The following is a 6,501-nucleotide window of genomic DNA, read 5'->3' as shown; positions in this document are numbered from 1 at the left end:
CAACCTGTGCCACTTGCTGTAGTTCTCATCCCTTGATGCCAGCTGGTCAAAAAATGCTTAGAATGCTCAAGGCAATAAATAAGACAGAGAAATGTATAAAAAAGCCCAAGAGACTCTCCCTAGGGCTTTGCCACTGACCTGCAGCATACATGCTGGATCTCCCCCCCCAACAGTTTAGTGGTGATTCTTGACAGCCAGCAAAATAACTCCTGCAGCCAATCTGCTGTGGAATATTTCAGCCACATTTCTACATTTCTGTTGGGTTGTTTGGGGTTTTCTTTTTTTCTGGTTTGGGGAATTTTTTTTTTCATTTTCATTCCAACAAAGGAAAAATCTGCCAAACAGACAGCGGTTCTTTATTAGCAAACATCTCTTCCTCTGAGGGATCCAGTTTTCCTGTCTCATTCCTTCTACTGGTGATGCAAAGATCAGCCTTTCCCTTCTTCCTGGATGATGATAGAGGGACTTTTTGAATCTGCTGAAGGGAAGGAAATCAGGGCCCTATGCTATCTCAGCTGCTTCTCCAGTTCCGTAAAGGTTCTATATGGGTAGTGATTAGAAACTGACTGGTTTAAATGTGCTTCCCATGTGGCCTTACCTCACCTGTCTGAGGCATTCTGAGGCACTGGCAGTGCTTGCAAGGTTAATTATCGGTGAAAGGTTTAAGCAGCTACTGCCCCTTGGTTGTCTGTCACTGCTTCCTTGCTCAGATGAGATGTCTGATAAGCAATAGGGCAGGCCGGGAGTACGTCTGCATGTCAAATAGAGCTCCAAGATCTGTGTGCTAGCAGGACCACTGGGATTTAGTTTGGGATCAAGAGCTCAATCCCGTAATTCTGCAGCCTGCCCTAAGGCTGCAGTTCCACAAGCAGCTGTCAATGTTAACAGCACCTCCTGCCAAAAGGAAAAGGCTTGCTCTTCCTCCTCCCCTCCCTTTTCTTATCCTCCCTGATTCCAGTCATATGGTCCTCAGCCTTTCTTACTCTGGCAGAATATGATTCAGTTTTTCCACTGTTTTTTTTTTTTTTTTTTTTTTTTTTTTTTTTTTTTTTTTTTTTGCTAGCTCAGTAAGTTAAATTTGCTTGTGTATGGGAGTCCCTGAGGTACTAGATGGAGGCTGGCATGAGGTAAGAAGCTAGAGAAAAGTGCTGAGAATGGGGAGAGAAAGTGAAGAAAATAGTAGGAGAGACTTCCCCTCTTTGGTGACAGTCTTCTCCCAAAGCCGTGGCCCAACATGGCACTCTGCAATTAGTGGGGATGATCCGTGTATCAGCTCAGTTACTGCTCCTGTGAAAAAAGGCCTAACTTAGAAGCAAGTATTTTTCACTTAGCTGCGGACAAGAGGCAATCCAGCAGTATTACAGCACTGATAAATTAAAAAAAAAGGCAAAATTCACAAAAAGTCCTTTTGGGGTTAAAATCTGTCCTATCCACATACTCCACCTATGTGAATGCAGTTTCTCCTTCCAGTTCTGCAGCAAATTTGTGCCCAAGCACTCCTGTTCATATTCACCACAACTTCTGAGGACAGTAAATTTCTGTTGTATTCTTTCAGCAAAGTGACATTTGCTAGCAAGTTCACAGACATCAGTTCTTCAAAATGCTGCCACCTTCTGTGGAAAACTGGAAATTTACTGGTATTCTATCCCATGCACTGAATTTTTCCAAATTACAGAAATTAATGCTTTATAAGAATGCCTGCTGCTTTACTACTTCCCTGCTGCACAGCAATTACTATTTTGTGGAAGGATGTGAGAAAAATCTAGATTTACTTCCTTCATGTTCCTAAGAAAGGGGGATTGGGAGAACATCATGTTAAATTTATAAAATTGGCAACATAAAGAAATGCTTTTATCATCCTCCAGGAAATTTACAGGCATCCCAGTTATTAAAATATCCTTTATCTGAAAAGGATTCTGTCAGTTAATGTAGGAGAGCAGGAGACCACATGTTGCTGCCTTCATTGTAAAGTCACAGCAGATTATCATGCATTAAAGAGGAGCTGCTACAGGGAGTTATAAATAACATCTCCTCCTATCAGCTTTAAAAAAAAAAAAAAAAAAAAAAACTGCAGCTGCTGAAAATTTCCATTTGTCCAGTACAAACTGTGCTTCAATGAAGTCTATCCAGGACTTAGCAAGCAAGGCTGTTCCTTGTTTCAGTTAACAAGGAGACAAAAAACTTTACAGGCAGAACAAGGTATTTCCAGGTCATTTGCTCTATACAAACGAATGTATGCTATTCAGAAAACTTTACAGCAATTTCCAAAAATTAATCCCATAAATGTCATAGCTACAGAAATCACTAAGACATTTAAAAGATTATAAAATATTTATTATAAAAATAACCCCATTTTAAAGTCTTCAAGCATTAACAAACAAATATTTACAGAACCAAGCTAAAATACTTGTATGGTCTTGTTAGATCAACAACCTGTAACCAGAAATCTGTACAGGAAATCAGAGATCTCTGGGAGAAGCCCTGTCACATACTACCATTCAAAACCTTTTCTTCTAGCATCTTGCACGGTTATTGGCTGAGGTTCATCACGCTTGTACTCCAGTCATTCTGATACAGGGGTGTATACACATCACTGTGTGAATTCATGATCAGATAAACTGAGACTGTGTCTGTATTGGCAAGTAGAACATACTGGTAAGAGTGGATATGCACAGCAAAACTGCTGAATATCAAGATCCTGACACACATACTGTATGCATTCCAAGTAGGACCTACTTCAGGTTAGCCCTAGCCTGGTGCTAACAGATGGAGTACAGTAGGTGTGCACGAGGCATGCATCTTCTGATCGCTCCTACTCGTCATGCAGGATCTTGGAGTGTGCATAATGGATTCCTTTTAAAGGAAACCAAACCCATAGTTACATCTCCAGAACATACCCAACACCTTCCAACCCTAGCAGTCACTGCATCCACAGGACTAGACTAAAGCTGGTCTGGACTGACACATCCGCGGTGTGGATGTTGGATCCTCAGCTCCCCATCTTTTGTTCAGATCTTCTCTTATCTGCCAATGTAGACTACAGGCTCAGACACTGAAACAGCCTGAGGTAAAGAAGCCACAACATAATGTTAGTTGAGGTATAAACACATTACCAGTGTAGCAAGGACTGAAATATCCCAGACCATGGCAAAAATCGCAAATACATGGTTATGGCACAGAATGAGTTATGAAACACTGTGCAGAATACACAGAATAAAACAGCTAGCTGGCATCTGCAAGGTTACTGCTGAACTTAGGAAAGCAAAACAAGTTGGAGAAGTGGACTCAAAAAGGCAGCTCAGTGAGCAAATCCAATGCTCTGGAGATAGAAGTGGACACAGCGCAGGACCAAGACACACCCGACAATCCTCTTTAGGCTCCAAGACACAGACAAACGTCTGTCCTGCTTTTACACCCAAGAGACACATGCTGTCACTGTTCTGCACCTGTGCCAAAGGAGCTCTCTGCACATCTAACGCGCAGCGGAGCAGCAGATCACCAGTAACCCCAGAATGAATCCCTGCATCTTTAAAGTTTCCAAAGGTGGTGTTAGAGAAGCTCACTTCCAGTACAGCACCAAACCTATTTTAGAGGCATTTCCGAGCATACTTGTGAGAAGGGGCCTGCAAACACTGAGGAAATGCTCCTGCGAGCACATACTGCTGTGACACCACCGGGGCTTGGGGAGACTCGGAATCACAGAACTGGACAGGTTGGAAAGGACCACAGTGGGTCACCTGGTCCAACCTCCCTGATCAAGCACGGTCATCCCAGAGCACATTGCGTAGAATTGTGTCCAGACAGTTCTGGGATATTTCCAGTGAGGGAAACTCCACAGCTTCTCTGGTCAATCTGTTCCAGAGCCTGTTCACTCGCACAGTAAAGTTCTCCCTCATATGCAGGTGGAACTTCCTGTACATCCGTTCCGTTGCCTCTTGTCCTATCGCTTGGCACGACTGAGAAGATCCTGGCTCCATCCTCTTGGCACCGCCCCTTTAGATATTTACACACATTGATGAGGTCTCCTCTCAGTCCACTCTTCACTTTGCATTTCATTGCTGGTGCAGCCGTGAGGTGTCACTGACACAGCGCCGGCCGCCACCGAAGCCACTTTGTTCCTCCTGGCCCCATAGCATGCGGCTGCCGCTTTCCCTCCTCGTTTTTGGCAGGCGGAGAGGGAAATGCCAAGGGACGAGCCTGGGACAGCCCATCCGGACGCATGGCGGTCCGAGGAGGGTTGAGCCGCCGGGATATCGCCGCCGGGGGTGAAGCTTAAATATCATCCCGTTCTAACTCCCTACCGTGGGCAGGGACACCTCGCACTAGACCAGGTTGCTCAGAGCCCCATCCAGCCAGGCCTTGAACACTTCCAGGGATGCGACATCCACAACTTCTCTGGGTAACCCGTTCTAGTGCCTCACCCCCCTTCGCAGTAAAGAATTTCTTCCTAATATCTAACCTAAACCTACTTTCAGTTTGAAGCCATACCCCCTTGTCCTGCCACTAAATGCCGCTGTCAGTATCCCCCAGTCCCTGGATGCATTTTTTTAATTGGCGCTGTCTCCGGATTCCTTGCTTAACATTCCCATATGGCAAAGACGCCCTCACTCGGGCGACCGCGCACGCGCGGACCGCGCCGCATTCCCCCCTCCCCGTTCCGATTCCCGCCGGAAGATGCCTCGTCCCCGCCGGGAGGCCGGGCCGGCGGCGGGCGGGACGGGGCGGTGCCGCGGCGGTGCCCGGCTGTGGGCGGTCCGAGGCTCGGGCTCGCCGCCTCCGCCGGCACGTCGCTGACATCCTCGCGAGGTAAGCGCCCGCCGGGAGACCGGGGAGCGGGTGAGGAAGTTGAGGCCCCCCCCCCCCGTCCCGGTCCCTCCCGCCCCTCCCGGCGGCTCCCTTGGCCCCCGCGCCCCCCGCGCCCGGTGCCCCCCGTGCCCCCGCCCGCGGCCGAGAGCCCGGCGGCGGCTCCTTCCCGGGCCTGCCGCGGGGGGAGCGGGCCGGCCGTGCCCTGTCGCCAGAGGGAGCCGGGGGGGTGGGGCGGGCGCCTGGCGGCGTCCGGCCTCATCCCGCCACCATCCCGGTACCATCCCGGCACCCCCGCCCTGCCCTGGCGGCGCTGGCCGCGGGAGCTCCTGGCCGGGGCAGGGGCTCCCCGCCAGGCCCTGCCCCAGGAGGGTGTCACGGCGGAGCACTGGGGCGGGTGACATCAGCCACGCTCGGAGGCCTTCCCTTCCTTTCCCTTCCCGTCCCCCCGAGTTCTGCCTTGGCCGTCAGCCGGGACGGGTCAGGTGCGAGACCCCCGCTCCCTGTCCAGCAGGTGGGCATCCTTCCTCGGCCCCTGCCGCAAGGACTGGCGGGTGTGGGACTCGCGTTCCTCTGGCCTTTTTTTTTTTTTTTTCCCCTTCTGTACTTCTTGCATCTTTGATCGTGTTCTAGTTCGTTCCTGCACATCTGTGTCTTCCCTTCTTTCCGTGATCTGACTTTTACTGGAGGGCGACTACTCCAGGGCAGAGACTGCCAGTTCTGGAATGTCTGGAAAAGACTTTGCTCTGTTGTGCAAAGTATTAGTAGGAAAGAAATTGCTGTTGAGGAGCTCTGTGGGAGGAGTGTATCTGTCAGTGTCCTGAGGAGCAATGCCGGCGAGGGAAGGATTGTACTTTCTGGTCCGTACTTGAAAGTCTTTCCCGAGTGTGCCATGTCATGTGTTTGAGAGCTCTGTATATGTCTGGAAAAAAGCCAAGAAGGTCCAGGTGTATACAGTCTGTGTCATGGTGTTCTCAAATTCCAAGAGTCAGTATTGCTCTCTAGAAGACCAAAGGCTTATTCAGCAACTAGAGCTGTTATTTCCAGGCTGAGTGGCCATACCGCAGCTCTGACGGATTGTCTTTAACCAGTCGAAACCCGTAGGCTTGCAAGGTGTCATGGAGATCATGAGCTATTAGAATTTAGGCACACAGCTTCTGTTACCTGCTCCTCAGGGACAGACATGGAAATAGCACCATAAAAAGTGTTATTAGAGATTTACTTCCCAGACAGAATTAAAAAATATATCTCAAAATATGAGTTGTTTGTCATGCAGCTTCTTTAAAGGTCAGAAGACGGCACCGGTGTCTGGAATCTTGAGTTTTTGTCAGCTTTTTAATCAAAATTATCAGTTTTGCATGGTTAGTTATGCATTTCATAAAGGAGCAGATAAATGCAAATTAAGTTAAGGACAATTAAAGTCTAAAGAAAAGAAGTGCAGCTGTTTGCTTTTTCCTTTTGGATAGTGAATAATTATTAAAAGGAGCTGAATGTAAGTATCTTTCAAATTGTTAGAGAAAGACATGCATTTGTCAATACTGGAAGTCGTACTGTAGTTGTAATGAACTGAAAGTATCTGGTCTGTGTTACGCAACTGGTAACTTGAAGTTCCTGTTTGACCTTAATAGTTTGTCAGATTTAACATTGGGTCAGTTCAGGTTTGAAAAGCAATATAGTTCTGCTGCAGAAATATTTCTT

At 48.0% G+C, this 6,501-nt stretch overlaps 1 protein-coding gene across 5 annotated transcripts in view; it reads left to right on the top strand.

The window, feature by feature from the left end:
* The first annotated feature begins 4,702 nt into the window (after window positions 1–4,702).
* Window positions 4,703–6,501, top strand: part of ESCO1 (establishment of sister chromatid cohesion N-acetyltransferase 1) — a 33,660-nt gene continuing 31,861 nt past the window's right edge. The window contains exon 1 of one of the 5 annotated variants that reach the window (XM_027881761.1): window positions 4,703–4,806. The gene's annotated coding sequence lies outside the window, so the exon portion shown is untranslated. Of the gene's footprint in view, window positions 4,807–5,110; window positions 5,318–6,501 lie in introns of those variants that run through there. The other 4 variants (XR_003571017.1, XM_027881763.1, XM_027881760.1 and 1 more) reach the window with 4 other exon arrangements.

Source organism: Empidonax traillii, unplaced genomic scaffold (assembly GCF_003031625.1).
Source record: "Empidonax traillii isolate 1590-97213 ecotype Southwest subspecies unplaced genomic scaffold, ASM303162v1 scaffold94:size1391941, whole genome shotgun sequence".
Lineage (NCBI taxonomy): Eukaryota > Metazoa > Chordata > Aves > Passeriformes > Tyrannidae > Empidonax > Empidonax traillii.
This window is presented reverse-complemented; position numbering and strand designations above follow the sequence as displayed.